General features: G+C 42.1%; 1 protein-coding gene and 1 long non-coding RNA gene across 2 annotated transcripts in view; one reads left to right on the top strand and one right to left on the bottom strand.

Moving 5' to 3' along the window:
- Window positions 1–16418, bottom strand: part of LOC121640417 — a 1195287-nt gene that overhangs the window by 990292 nt on the left and 188577 nt on the right. The gene's annotated exons all lie outside the window — the stretch shown is intronic.
- Window positions 15191–16418, top strand: part of LOC121640572 — a 34536-nt gene continuing 33308 nt past the window's right edge. The window contains exons 1-2 of the long non-coding RNA XR_006010504.1: window positions 15191–15458; window positions 15996–16072. This is a non-coding gene — a long non-coding RNA (uncharacterized LOC121640572). The remainder of the gene's footprint in view (window positions 15459–15995; window positions 16073–16418) is intronic.

The following is a 16418-nucleotide window of genomic DNA, read 5'->3' as shown; positions in this document are numbered from 1 at the left end:
TCTCAGCTTCTGGAACAAATCTGACTGTCAGAGAACCACAAGAAGACTCATGTTGACCATAAGCATTATGGGTAGTGTAGTTTTAGAGACTCACCTGACATGAAATATGACCTAAAATGATATAAAACACCAGCAGAGACGACAAGAACCAGAACCAGGAGAACCAGAAGAGCTGTGGCCCAGGATGGAAATGGTGCTGTGGAAAAAAGGAAGAGTTATGACCTCTGACCTATATCTACATCACTGACCTGTATCTACATCACTGACCTGTATCTACATCTCTGACCTGTATCTACATCTCTGACCTGTATCTACAAATCTGACCTGTATCTACAAATCTGACCTGTATCTACATCTCTGACCTGTATCTACATCTCTGACCTGTATCTACAAATCTGACCTGTATCTACAAATCTGACCTGTATCTACATCTCTGACCTGTATCTACATCTCTGACCTGTATCTACAAATCTGACCTGTATCTACACCTCTGACCTGTATCTACATCTCTGACCTGTATCTACATCTCTGACCTGTATCTACATCTCTGACCTGTATCTACATCTCTGACCTGTATCTACAAATCTGACCTGTATCTACATCTCTGACCTGTATCTACATCTCTGACCTGTATCTACATCTCTGACCTGTATCTACAAATCTGACCTGTATCTACATCACTGACCTGTATCTACATCTCTGACCTGTATCTACATCACTGACCTGTATCTACATCACTGACCTATATCTACATCACTGACCTGTATCTACATCACTGACCTGTATCTACATCTCTGACCTGTATCTACATCTCTGACCTGTATCTACAAATCTGACCTGTATCTACATCTCTGACCTGTATCTACATCTCTGACCTGTATCTACATCACTGACCTGTATCTACATCACTGACCTTTGACGTGTATCAGAACTACTTTCTGTCTCAGGATGTCTTTGTCTCTGTAAATCGTGCAGATGTAGCTTCCTGTGTCTCCATCTGTGGGGTGTTTCAGGGTCAGACTGACGTCTCCAGATCTCAGCAGGTCTTCTTTCATCTCTGTACGGTCTCTGTAAAACTTGCTCTGTTTTATAAACTCTTTACTTGTGTTTGGATAAACATGGACCATCATGAAATCTGGATCAGAGCGAGACCACTCCACAGTGACGTCTTTGGGCAGGTCAGGTGTTGTTCTGCAGGGCAGGATGACAGACTCCGCCCCCTCAGTCACCTCCACCTCCTCCTGATGGTCTGAGAAGACAGAACAATATTATTCAGTCACACTTTTTATTTTTTATCAGGAACAAAAGGAAAACCAAATCATTTTACACCATTTTAGTTACTGGACTCTGCTGAATACATGAAGTGAAGAACAAACATGCAGTGGTTTGTTAATATCTAGACCAGTTCTACACAGACCTCCAAGATGTCTATGAAGGAACCTCCCCACCACATCTGGGACTCTCAGACCACCTATCTCTGTCCCTGATCCCTGCCTATGAACCCTCATCTGTAGACAGAGACCTTTAGTAAAAACTGTTCAGCTGTGGACTGAGGAAGCTACCTCAGCCCTACAGGACTGCTTCAGTTTTACAGACTGGGGGACATCTGCAGAGGGGACAGACCTGGACGCTCACACATCAGCTGGACTCTCCTCCATCAACGTCTGACCACAACTAAAACTGTTGAAGTCTTCCTGAACCAGGAGCCAACAGTGTGGATGTGGACTCTCTGAACCACTTCATTCACTTCAGCCACCACAACAGAGAGACCCACACTGATCCTGGTCTTCCTGAGAACCAGTCCATCCAGCTGCAGCAGTTTCAGGTCAGAACCAGTCCATCCAGCTGCTCCAGATGGACTTACTGGACGGATACTGGAGTCATGAGCAGATGATCCAGCAGAGGTTTTACAACCATCTCCAACCTCTTGCTACAGCAGTCTGTGGTCCCCACCTGTCTTAAGTCCGCCTCCATCAAACTGTCTGAGGATTCCTGTCCAGTCGCTCTCACACCGTCACCACCAGATGTTTTAAGATGGAGGTCCCCAACCCTGGTCCTCAAGGCCCACTGTCCTGCAGATCTTAGATGTCTCCCTGCTGCAACACACCTGATTCAAATTAATGTCTCATTACCAGACTTGTTAGAGCTGTCACAGAACCGCTTCATTTTAATCAGGTGTGTTACAGCTGGGAGACATCTAAGATCTGCAGGACAGTGGGCCGTAAGGACCAGGGTTGGGGACCTCTGTTTTAAGAGACTCGTCCTCTCTCACATCAAAACTGGTCCCTGTTGACTTTGATCCACACCAGTTTGGTTCCCAGTTAAACAGATGGACAGAGGATGTGATCTTAACAGCTCTGCACACCTGGAGAACAGGGACACGTACGTGAGGATGCTGATGGTGGATTTCAGATCCACCTTCAGTCCTTCATAACACACAAAAGACAAAAGTCCATTTGTAACAGATCTAGTCGAGCGTTCGGACCTTGAGCTGAGTTTTGGTACCAACGCAGTAAGTGCTGCTGAGATGTGTCCATTCAAGATTTGATAATACAATTTAATCCCATGTCTTATTGTATAGTTCTGAAATGTCAAAGCATTAGACAACGATAGTGCAGAGCAATGGTGAGTCCAGCCTGGAAGCCTGTTATGGATCTTGTGAGCTCTGTTATAGACTCTTACTGCTGGTTCAAGGATTTTATTTGTTGTAAGTGACCAAACAGGCAGACAACTGCTGAAACTGAGGGACCTGGACCCTGGACTTCCTGAGGAACAGACCCCAGAACATCAGGATGGGAAACCACATCTCATCCACTCCCGTCCACCACAGGGATGTGTCCACAGCCATCTTCTCTACTCCCTCTTCACTGAGGACTGGTCCTCATCCACCCCTCCAACACCACCATCACATCTGAGGAAGAGGGTGGAGAGCTTCAGGTTTCTGGGTGTCCACATGTCCGCTGACCTCACCTGGTCCACCTCCATCAGATTCTGATGAGAACCTTTTACAGATCCACCATGGAGAGTCTCCTGGTCTACTTCTGCACGGTGTGGATCACCAGCTGCTCAGCAGAGGACAGTAAAGACCTCCAGCAGGTGGTGAGAGGACCAGAGAGGAGACAGAGACCACATGTCCCCCTCAGAGACATCTCCACTGGTGGACTCCAGCAGAAAGCCAGCTGTATTATTAAGGACCTGACACACCCTGGACACACCCTGGTCTCCATCCTGCCTTCTGGAGAACTCTGCAGAGGACTCAGGACAAAACCAGAACAGAATCAGGAACATCTTCTACCCACAAGCTGCTTCTCACTGTTCTGCAGCATGAACATAAAGTTCTGTTCTCTTCTTCTTCTACTCTTCTAATAAAGGACTCATCAGGTTGTTCCTGCACTCTGTTCCTCCCTTCAGGTTGACCTCTGACCTGTATCTACAGCAGGTGTTTCTGCTCACCTTTTACCTTCAGCTCAACATCCGTGACTCTCAGTTCTTCTACTCCATAACTGATGGAGCAGGTGTATATGCTGCTGTCAGACAGATGTGGTTTTCTCAGAGTGAGACTGAAGTCTGAAGAGTCTAAAGCATCAGGTTTCATTGACGTCCGTCCTCTGTAACGCTGGTTCTGTTCTTCCAGATCACCTTCTTCTCCTCTCTGGTGGACAAATCTGGGACTGAGATCGTTGCGAGTCCACATGACTCTGAAGTTGTAATCAGGAGTATAACCATCGTACTCACAGGGCAGAAGGACTGACTCCGCCCCCTCATTCACCTCCACCACCCCAGCCAGGGCATGCTGGGAAACTGTGAGGACACAAACAGAAAGACAGATCAGCTGTGGGTTTGTCTCAGTGTCCACATGGTGGACTACAGGTCAGAAGAACTCCATCTGGAAGCCAAAGCGTTGCTACGAAGGTCAAGGATCCAAGGATGAGTTTGACTTTCTCAGCTTTTGAATCTAAACCCACCTGAGATCCTGAGAAAGGTAAATAAAAACAAGCAGAATGATTTGCTGATCTCATCAACAATCTTTTATTCCCAGTAGAAAACACAATCATATCCATGTTGAATACGAGGTTTTACTATTTAATAGAAACCGGGTTCATCTTGAACTTGATGGCAGCAGCACGTGTGAAAAAGTTGGGACAGGAGATAAAAGCAGGCCTGGATAGAAAGTGGTGGGTTGGAAACAGACCAACAGTCAGTATGAAGAGATAATAAAATGTATTAATGATGTTTCCACTGCAGCAGCATCAGGACCAGTGTCTCCATCTTCATGGAGCTCCTGTGGTGGAGCGACAGACAGATCCTCCATCACTAACAGCTGAACACACAGAGCTGCTGCTGGAAACTCACTCAGCTTTGCTTTTATTCTTCTAGCAGCTTCACACTGAAAACTCTTTCAATCCAGCTGGAAATGAAGCTTTTCTCACCAACCTGAGCAACAACAGTCCTGTTGAAAGATCTGGTGTTTGTGAAGAAGCAGATTACAGATCAGGAGGGGCGTCGTACTCAGAGATTTCTTTTCTAACACTACAATCTGTGCCAGATGCTGCTGCTGCAGTGTTCTTCTCATCTTTAATGCTGTTATTTCCCTGCAGCAGTCCTTACACCAGGGCTGCCAGACTCCAGACCTTCAGGGCTGCTGGCCTGCAGCTTCTAGATGCTTCTCTGCTCCAACACCAGTCCAATGAGACGGGTCCAACAGCTTGTTGTCCAGCCATTAATTCAAATCTGGTGGAGCAGGAAAACAGTGAAGCCCTGCAGGACCAGAGTCTGACACCCTGCTAGAAACCATAACAGACAACAGAACAGCAGCCAGTTTATTCACGTCACAGATTCAGAGACTTTCTTCATCCCAAAGGAAATTCCTGAGCAGTCCGGCCCGTTCGTTAGCAGGAAATAGATGAACAGACAACACCACATCAAACAGGAGTTCTTCCACAAACCCACATGAGGAACCAGAGGATAGAATATATGGCCTGGACACAGAAACACATGGAAACAGAAGAATTCCTGCAAACGATGCATGGAAGTGTTACCCTGAATCCCAGTTTAATGAGAAGCAGTGATGAATGACACCTGTCAATCATTCATTCCTCTAGCAGAAGCCTGAACTGCAGTTTATCAGTAATAAAGATCCTTTGCTGCTCTTTACTGATACATGTAGAGCAGCTGGTTAAAAGATGAGGATGTGGAAGAATTCCTGCTTCAGGTTCCTGGTTAGGAGTTATTCTGTGTAAACAGAAGAAATGAAAGAGGTGGGGGGGCAGCACTGGACATCAGTTCTGCTCTGAAATGTCAAATTCTTCATGACAGCTGTTAGAAAGGATGTTATGGAGACCATCACTGCTGGAAAGATGCAGGAAAAGGTGAAATAGAAGCATCAGTGGTGTTTCCAGCAGCTGGAAGTTCAGACATTTACAGATAAAATAACACAATTGTTTCATGGCTTTAACAAGAATGTGTTTCTATGTGGAGATTTCTATACTGATGCTGGAAATCCACACGGATTAGGGTCAGTAAGTGGTTTTATAAGTTCTATGTACAGTCTGACTTTCTTTCCAGGGATTTTAACCTTTATTTAACCAGATAAGAACCCACTGAGATCAGAATCTCTTCCACAAGGCGACCTGGCTGAGAGGCCGGCAGCACACGTCAGTATGAAACCAGGAAGTAGAACTACGGCATTTCCAATCTGATACACACACATCTACAATCAGGAGAGAAGAACTCATGAAACATGAGAAACATGAGGCTTCCCGATGCTCTCACATGGTTTTCTGTGTAAAAGGCCGTTAAAGGTACCAAAGACAACAAGATCAGACAGCTGCAGCTGCTTTTCTAGCTGCTTCCAGTCTGATGGAGCAGCAGCACTAAAAGCTCTTTTCCCGAGTTCAGTCCGCACACGAGGGACGGACAGTTAGTAAAAGCCACCAGAGCGCAGGGCGTGTCCACTTCCACCCCGCTGTAAACATGCTCCCACACATGGAGGCCAGACCAGCCATAGTTCATACAGCAAGATGAGCCAGTGTGTTTCCCTTCGGACATTTAGAGACGGCCAACCAACCTGGTCCACATCTCAGAGATGAGCTGGAACGTTCCAGCCAGGTCTAAGTCTGAATGCACAGCGGTACACAGAGTTTAATGGTTGGAGGCCTCACATACAAACACCCCCATCATCAAGGAGCAGCATAAAGGTGGTGGACAGCAGTCGCTTCCTCACTCTGAGACACAAACCAGACTGGATTCTCGAATAGAAACCTGCTTCCACTTTAAGTTTAGTTGCCAGTTTTTCAATGTGTCCACTGAAAGTCACGTTCTCATCTCTAATAAACCTGATTTTTATACCTGCTGCCTCTTTCTAAACATGCTCCTTCACAACTTCTCATCTCAATGGTTCCTCTCAGGTAGACAAGAACATCAGTCTGGATCTGTCTGCATTCACTTCCACTTTAGGATCCCTGCAGGACCGGACCAGCCGCAAGTCATCCTTCAGCCGCTGGTGGTCTAGGTGGGGTCCAGAACGCGACGTGGACTTTATAGATAACTGGAGAACTTTCTGGGGAAAACCTGGTCTTATTAGGAGAGACGGCATCACCCCACTTTGGATGGAGCAGCTCTCAGATCTGGAATATGGAGGATTTTATTGGTTATTTAAGTCCATGAAGACTCAGGGTGGAGACCAGGAGGCAGAGTTGTAGTCTGATACGCTTCTCTGCAGACCCCCACCTGCTGCCACCCCCCAGATACCCATAATAACTGGGTCTGGATGGTGGTCTAGTGGAGGTTTTCCAGAGAGACGGTATCTGACCACAGTCCACAATAACACAACGTGGCCCCCCTACAGGACCTGGACCAGCCTCTTTGCCTGGTTTTACTCTTAAATAGAAACTTGTTCTTTAGATGTGGTCATATGGTTCTAGATCCTGGTCTGGATCCTGGTCTGGGGTCTACTGCTGCTCCCTCTCTATCTGCCCTCTTTCCTGTCCAACTCTACAATGAAGGAGATGAAGAGTCAGACGAGGGAAACATCCGATCTATGGAGATAAAGACCAGGAAGCAGCTCCAGGATGAACAGCAGCTCATCACTAACGGAGCTTCATCCAATCAGAGAAGAGAGTGAAGCAAACAGGAAGCAGATCACCTGACACACCTGTGAGGACAGAGGAGGTGATGTGAAGGCTCAGGTTTCAGAGGGAGGAGGCTGCTGCCACAAACTGGATGAACAGGAAACTGAAGCTCCTCCCCTTTCCTCAGAACTGCTCTGTGGCCTTCTGGCCTTCATTCCTCAGACCTGAGCATCTCTCTGATCCACATCCCACTTTTCTACTTCCTCCTGTGAACACCTGAACTCTCCTCAACAATCTGTCCAGCCATGTCATGTATTTCCTCTGCATGTGGGCTCATGTTTCTAAGCTGTTCTGAGACGTGGACTCTTTCCTTGCTCTGGATTCTCTGTTTATTCTGATTGTTTGGCTCCAACACACCAAGACTGCTTCCTCTCATCTGGAATATTCCATGAAGCAGCAGCAGACCAACAACTCTGAGAAACGATGGAAAGACTGACGATGGTCCTTCAGTAGAATCTGTAGTTACGTTGTGGATCCGCTGGATTCTCTGCAGATCAGATTCCAGTCAGAAGGAAATCCTGGATTTTTCCAAAGTAAATTCCAGCAAACGTCCTCACTGCTAAACTTTCCTCATCAGCTAAAAGGAGGAATCTGGGAAACAGCGGCAGCTCTCCACAGTTTCTCTCTGAAACATTCACACACTCCAACACACAGCTGCTCCTGCTTCATACACACAAGAGAAGAAGAAATGAGACGCTTCCACCATCAGAGAGGAAGATGAAGGACGTGAGGATGAGGAGAGGAAGCTGGTCTTACCGTGCAGGAGGAGGACCATCACCAGCAACATCTTCATCTTCCTGTCAGACTAAGAGAGACTTTAAACGTCCTTCAGGACATCAGCAGCTCTGCAACACGTCTCCTCCAGAGAAGCTTCTTACCACACAGGCAGCTTCAGGACGACTTGTGAGGAAAGAGGAGGACGTTCAGCTTCCTCATAGTTTCACTCCGGTTCCTCCAGTTTTCCTCAGGCTTGCTGGAACTCACCTGTCCGCCATGTGTGAACAGGCCCCGCCTCCAGTCCAGTACAGTGCAGGTAAACCAGTTTGTCTGCTCCATCTTAGTCTTTCTGTTCCAGTCCACTTTATCCACAGAGCTCATTATAAAACACACGGCTGCAACGTGCTGACATAGAAAATAGAAACCTTCCACAGCCAGAAAGTAGAAGCCAGGAAGAAGGAAAGATGAGGTGTATGTAGACTGCTTCACACAGTCAGCTGCCATGTTCTGCATGGTTACCAGCAGCGTCATGTCTTCACACTTTCAGTCGTCCATCTCTGCCTGATTAAAATCTCTGCTCTCCTTTTAAAGAGGAAATGTGGCGAGCGTGAGGGTGAGATGACAGCACCAACTGGGGAAGCAGCGGTTCTCACATGCACCAGGAAAACAGATAGGGCTGCCTACAAACTCAAGATTAGAACTCAAACTGTAAGACATGAAAGAGCTGCTAGCAGGGGCGTACCTGGACCTGGAACATTGGGGGCTGAGCCCACACCCTCATAGAGGAATCTTGGTTTTTATTTAAGCTTCTTAAACATTGTGTCACCCTGTTTAAAGCTAAATACTTTATGTGCTTCAGTATGTATTTATTTAAATCTTAAACGTGACCATGTAAACAAGATCTTTAAAATCCGTATTAAACTTTTACTTTTCCAGACATCTGCTGTTTATCTCCACAACCTGCTCTTTACTGCACATCTCACTTCCAAATGTCAGAATAAAGACGATGCTGCAGTATTTACTACCTCTCTATCATCTCATCTGTCTCTTCCTTCTTTCCTTACACACTTCATCACTTGTTTCCTTCCATCATTTCCTTCTTTCCTTCTTTCACTTCCTTCGTTCCATCTTTACCATTACTACTTATTCAGTAGTATATCCGAGTTTAAACTAGTGGTAAACTCTGATTTTTCCTCCCAGTCTCGAACACGCCTGTCCTGGAGCAACACACACACACACACACACACACACACACACACACACACACACACACACACACACACACACACACACACACACACACACACACACATACTTGTTCTTCCAGCTACGTGGGGACGTGATTTTAAGCCCTGAATTTGATAGACCGATGGGGACACAACTTTCTAAATGAGGTAAAGGCCTGGTTTTAGCTTGGAAAATTTTTTAGGGACACTGGAATACCAAATATCAACTTAAACACAAAAATCTATCAATTTTAGAAAATTGGAAATTTGTCAGGTTTGTCATCCTGGTGGGGACGTGTCCATTTTTTTAATCACCGACTACCACTAGGTGGCACTGTTAGGTTCATCTCTACAAAACATTTATATACATACATACATAAGGACGTCTGATATGAACAATGGAAGTTTTTTCTAAGTCAATAAAGAACTGAGAGTGGAAGAGTGCATTATGTTTGATCATTTTTTTGTTAAAAATATAATGTAACTTTTCTGTACCTTGTATCTTGTGTACTGCCCATTGAGACATACTGGACTTCACTTTAGTGCTTTCTATGAAGCATTTTATTGCACAACCCCGTAGTGCACAAATTCCAACATTCAAATGTTCAAAAAGATGCATTCAAGACACCATTCATATGGATAAATGAAAAATGAAAAACTAAGTATGTAGGTATACTTGAATATGCATCTAGAAATGAAAACACTTTGTATATACTGTATATATACAGTATTATACTACTGAACTGTAACTGTGACGAGCGTCCAAAACTTCAACTTTTTAAAAATCCATACAGAACAGGTATGGTTGTGGCACAAAGAAGTGGCCCGTTCCACAGTAAGGTCGTCGCTTACCTTCTTTTGTAAGTCTTTCGTTTTAATGCATCTATGCGATTTTTTACATAAAACTTCACTCCCTGCCGTGTCCTGCCTTGAAGTGCTACTGGTGAGGCTTCAATGCACTTCATACACAGGGCTTTCCCAGGAACCCTTCCAGACTCAATGCAGTCCATCAGAGTTTTCTCCACTGCCTGGATTTCTTCTTGGTTCCACTTCAGTCTCTTCATTTGTGATAATCCTGAAAAGTTTTTAAAGTTACTTTATGTTCTTCAAATAATGAAAAATACTTCCATCTATGTGACAGGGCAAGTTATGAAGTTATAATGAAAACATTTATTTACCACAGCAGTACACAGTATTAAAAGTATTATTTGCTGTTTGGGGGTGGGCAGATGGATTACAATAATAGTTGGCAATTGGCTAAGTTTTACCAGCACTTACAAAATGATCAGTTATAGGAGTGGTAATTCTGCAAAGTACTTCACAAGAATGGATGATTAAGGTCAGGTGGACGCTCATAAATCTGCAGTGCCATTGTCTAATATATCAGACAATCCCAAAGGATTTCACAAAGAGCAAACTTTTGAGTGATTTGATGGTAGGAGAAACGGGTTAACTGATTTCAGAGAGCACTAATATAAAGTGGGGTTCTATAATGGACAAAACCCAAACCTCCTAAAAAAAATAAAAAAAAATATCAAAGAAATATTAGAAAGAAATGTGATTCTTTTTAAGTGGCATTAGAAAGAAAGATTAAGCTGAAAAGTAAAAACTAAGAACAAACAAGGTAATGCTTTCAAGGGTATGTAGTCAAATGAAAAACATAAACTAAAGTGGTTTTTTTTTTATTTAACCTTTATTTAACCAGGTAAAAAAATGTTTGAGAACCAGTTCTCATTTACAAACATGACCTGGCCAAGTGTTATGTGTAAAGACATAATCTGGTCATCACCAGGTTGTAAAATAAGAAAATCTCAGCTGAACACTAATAAAGATATTGTTGAGAACCGTTTATTTTCTCTTCAGTTTAGTTTGATAAGATATAAAGGAAATAGAAACATGAACAGTTCAACAACAAGCAGAGTGAATGTTCTTGTTCACAAGAGTTGACTTCAGTTTGAAGTCAACAAGTGTTCAGTTTGAACGATGTCTGTCTAGGAACATTTCTTAAGCTTCTGCCCTTTCATAATCTCCAAGAAGAAAGAGAAAGTACCTTCAATTGTGCTGCAGCTGCCAGACACTTCTGTGGCCACCGGTTCGTCATCATCTGATATTTCTATTAAAAACAAACAAAATCAAAACACAATATATGCAATTTTGAGAAAATAATCAGGCAGCGAATGAAAATGTTAGAAGCCAAAAGAAGAATTCCTTAAAGTTGGACAATGTAAATTTCCAACATAAAAATTTCACTCTGACAATATGTACATTCCTGGAACTGTTGTCTGGTAACATCACGAGGCTGAGAATACAAAGCTAATTTTAGTTTCAGGATGCTGCATCACTTTCAGTGTTGGGCATGTTACTTAAAAAAAGTAATAAATTATAGTTACTTGTTACTTCCTGCAAAAAGCAATGGCATTATCAAGGTAATTACTCAAAGTAACTACTCCATTACATTTAAAAAATTATCAAATGTTCCCTTTAACAGAATTTCAAATCCATCAGCATGTTTATTTGTTTATAATAAAACTCAATATTAGACCTGACTAATGGATGGAATAGAAACCTGGTGGAATAAATTACTAACAGAAAAATCATGGACACTGATCTCAGGCTGTTGGATGTCATGTCCCCATCTCCTCCTCTTCACCTGACTCCACCTACTTACAACCACCATGAAAAACAAAAAGTGTTCTGGTTATGATGAACATTCCTCATAACGTTGTCTTTTGTCTCTGAGGGAAAACTGATGTCTGTGGTTCCAGGAGACTCACAGCTGCTGCGTCTCCTGCTTGCTTGTGTGTGTTGCTGCACACACTGACTGAAGTCTGCTCGTTTACTATCAGCCAGGTGACCACCCAGGAGAAGTGGGAAGTGGTGAGGAGGAGCTTGTGCAACATGCTAGTTGAAAGAGGCTTTACCAAAACAAAAGAGGCAGCATCTTTCAGGACGTAATTGGTCATAAAAATAAAAAGTTAATAAAGCCATAATTTTGTACAGATTTCTTTTAGACTGTAGTCTGCAAAGAGCAACGGTGTCCACTAGAGGTCTATTAATCAATACCTAAGGACAATTAGTATGACTGGAACAGAACTTTGCTGCCTAGAGCAGCTGAAAAATTAAAATAAAATTAGCAGTTCGTATATTAATGTGAAGTTATCTACTAAATAAATAAAGGCCAAACATCAACATTATTTATCAGGTTGGAACATTTTCTAAGAGATGGATGGAATAGATGGATCGATGGATGATTTTCTGAGTTCATCAGAAAACTGATTTGTTGGTTCCGTGGTTAAAAGGGGTGTTCTCACCAATCAAGCGGTTGGATCTGAGAGGGTCATCTGGCTCATCGCCCAGTTTAAATGAAGCAAAAACTCTGTGATAAATGACCCAATTCTCTTGCACACAGTCACAGCACAATACAGTAACTCTTCTGCTAAGTGTATTCTTCAGGTTCACCTTTATCACTCCACCTCGTAGCCACTGTAGCAGCAGCACAGTATAGTCCCAACAAATGTGAAATGTACATTAACCCAAAACAAAACTAATATAATTTTATAATAGTAATTTGCTGTCAGTAACGTAATCGAGGAAGAATCGTCCTCTTTGCTGCACTGGGACTGATAGCAGCAGCAGCAGCAGCTCTGATGATCAAACTCACCTCAATATTTTTTTTTAATTAATTCTACTGAGAAGAGGACAAACTTCAGATCAGCTGTTTAACAGAAACCTGAAGGTCCATGATGCTGGTTTTCATCCTGACAGACCTCTGACCTTTTCTCTTTTCTATCTTCACCCACTGAGACAAGCAACCAGGATGAGAGACAGAGAGATGACCCACATCTGATTAGAGACTGAGGAACTCGTGGCCTCTTCTCCACTGATGTATAAATGTAAAAATATTTGTAAAAGGTGGAAAAAGAAGAACCATCATCCCTGAGACTGCTGCAGGGTTTTAACTCGAGATGGAAACAAACTTGTCTTGGTGCCTCATGTGGTTTCAGCAGAGCAGATATGGATTTTAGACCAGAACCATTCAGGGTCTTGTACAGCAGCATGTGTCTAAATGACTCTCCCCTTTTTCCTCCTTTGTTTACAATGAAAAATGCTAAAAATAAAATGTTTCTATATTTATCACACTGAGCTGCTCTGAGTCGTTCCGTTGTGTTTATAATTCAGGTCTCCTGTTGTGTTTCTGAGGGATTATGAACATATATTGATGCTGAGTGGCTGCAGCAGCCTCCTTTAATGTCTCCAGCTCACCTTCCTCTATAAACTGTGTTTCTATAGTTTTGGTTGAACGAGCCTCATCAGGACCTCATTTAGACCTGATGCAACATGTGATGGTCTTCTTCTCAGACCTGACGTGACATTTGTGTGGGTTCATCTTGTAAAGCTCACATGTTGTGGGCGTCATGATTATTATCCAGACTGGTGATGCCTTCTTTAAGCTGACGGAGTGACTGGTGTTCAGCTCTGATTCAGTCCAGATCAGTTAGTCTGAAGGAAACTGGAGCTTCAGTCTGACTGTTTTACCTTCAACCAGGAACCAGAGAAAACTGCTGCAATTTCACATCTCTGAAAAACTATTTTACCACTTTCAACGTTTCTCTCATTAAACTTTTATATGATCTATTCTACAAATGGACGTTTGTGACTGACTGGAGATACATCCCTGTTCTTACAGCCTCTACTGGTTTTCTACCTAAACTATGAGAGCTGAAATCTGATTAAAAGGAAATAAAATCCTTTTTATTTAAGCTCAGTAACATAACTTTATCTGTTTCAGATGGAAATCAGATTAATATGGAATTTATTTTTGTATTTTTCAGTTACACAGTGGGAGAAAATAAGTATCAAGTAATAATTTAAGACTCTTTATTTAGAGGAGAATTACAAAATGACACTGGAGAGGAAGTTCACAACCAAACATGACATCTGTTCTTCTCAGTGGTGAAAAAGCTGAACCTCAGAGAAAACCTGAAACACCAAACACAGCAGGTGGAGGAAGCATCAACCTCTACTGTGGACTTACAGAAACTGTGATGTTATTTGTAGCTTTTTACGTATTAAATACAGAAGAAAAACACAACTTAATTTCATTTCAGACGATTGACAACTTCGCTGCTAAATCAGAGAAATAAGAATGATTGATGTAAATGAGACTGTTGGGTTTCATTTAGCAGAAACAGAAAAATCTTTTCCTCATTTTACATATTTTCTTCAGTAAGAGGTCATAGCGAACAAGTAAAGCACAAAGTCATGGACATGATGGAGGAAGCTGTTCTTCAGAGGAAGCAGGACAACATGAGACGGCATCAGGCTGCTGTTTAAACAAGAACTGGATCAACTTAGAGCAGAGACATCAGTGAGAAACCAGGTGAAGATCCTCAGTGTGAAATAATCAGAGAACACCTGTAGTGTTACCTGTCTGTCACAATGAGCTCAGACTAAGAAAACTCAGTCTGTTTCTGTTCACTACTGAAAAACTGCCTGTCAGGTTGGACTAATCTCTTCTCCTTCCAAACACATAACACGAGGCCTTTTTGAATGAAGCTGTGGAGTCTTACATCTACATCTCTCTGGAAGAGTCCAGAACAGCTCAGAAATCATGTCTTTTTTATTTTATCATAGTTTTTATGTTTATATTCTAGAATAATTTAGACAGAAAAAGTCAAATAAAGAGGTTATCAGTTTTGCTCATTGTCCTCTTAAAAAGTAAAAACTATTATTTTTAGTTTTGTGAGTGTGTGGAAATTAAATAAATGGAGGAGTGGAAAAATGCCTGTTTTTATCCTGGATAAAATAGTCACACTGTCAACTTGCTCTATTTGTAAGTGCAATATTAAAAAATACGTTATATTGACAAATAATCACAAATAATCACCTCATATCATAAACCAGAAACACAAGAAATGTGGATAAATAAACTATTATTTTAATGCTGACTTTGATTTCAATTTATAATATTTGAAACTATTTTGTGTATTTTGTATTCATGATTATCTTAATTGAACAAAGTTCCACATGTACTTTTTGGTATGCAATAAATATTTTTAAAAGTTAATAGTAAGATTTTGGATGTTAAGAGTCTTTCCTTTTAATGCGATGCTTTCCAAACTTTTCTGCAGGTCCCTTTTCATTGACGTGTTGAAGCTTCGGGAGAAGAAAGTGGGTGTAGGCAGATGATAAGGAAGTAGAGGAGCTGGAAAAAGCTACGCACTTCTTATGTTTAGCTGCGTCAGTACTTTGAAAATTTTTCCTTTTCTTTTTGCCTGAAATAGACCGCAGTGCAGATACAGATGCTTGATTAAAGTTTTCACATTTGGAGGCTGAATCAGGTTTTCGTTCTGGTTTCTGCTCCGTTTGATCCAACCGGGAAAAGGTACGTTTTCCCCCACAAGTTGAAGCAGAAAGCCCCAGACTTGCTCCGAATGCTGGACACCACCAGGGATCCAATAGCGCAATAATAAATTCATTATTATTCATACTATTGGAAATCATTCTGAAACGCACTGAATGACGACCGGGTTAAGAAATAATTGCGAAAAAGTAAAAGTAAAATAAACTTATTTCATTGCTTTGATTGTAAAATAGTTTAGCACATTTGAATGTTTAGTCTTTAGTTTACAGAATATTTTAGTCACTGCAGGACTTTATTAGCTGAATACATATTTTAATGCTTGCGGGCCTGGGCCATGTTAGTGTGTTCAAACACAAGTTAGATCAAGACCAAAATGAAACTACTGAACTAAATAGTTTTGGTTGCACAGCCACCATTTTGTCCTCTGCAGCTAAGCATCGTTGGTGTATTAGAGATGGACGACAATGGAGATAAACAATGTAAACTGGTGTAGGAAAAGTAGATCTGTAAAAACATGAAGAGAATGTTGCTGCAGCCTCATTAAAGTTTGTGTTTCAGGGCAGCTGAGTGAAAAATGGCATTTTGGAGAGCTGCTGTCCTCCAGATGCTGGCTGTGGTTCTCTGTCCTGCAGCTGGTGAGTAACTGCTTTTCTTTCTTAACGCTGTATCTAAACAATAAATAATAATAATAACTAATTAGAACATGCAAACTTCCCAAAGAAAGGGCCCTGGCTGAGGTTCAAACCAGGAACCTTCTTGTAGTGAGAAGATGGTTCTAAGCACCACTTCACTTTGCAACCATCATATAAGAATATGATCTACTTTATTGTCCCTGTGGGTAATCTGTCTTGGGTTTGCTGCTATGACCTCTAATGCAACACAACAATAACAACACGGTATCACACAGTTAACATAATGACCAGAAGTAATTAGATAAAAAAAACTTTATTAATCCCCAAAGGAGAAATTCAGGTGTCAAGC

This window comes from Melanotaenia boesemani, chromosome 5 (assembly GCF_017639745.1).
Source record: "Melanotaenia boesemani isolate fMelBoe1 chromosome 5, fMelBoe1.pri, whole genome shotgun sequence".
Classification (NCBI taxonomy): domain Eukaryota; kingdom Metazoa; phylum Chordata; class Actinopteri; order Atheriniformes; family Melanotaeniidae; genus Melanotaenia; species Melanotaenia boesemani.
The sequence above is the reverse complement of the archived record's forward strand: the minus strand, read 5'-3'. Positions and strand labels throughout refer to the sequence as shown.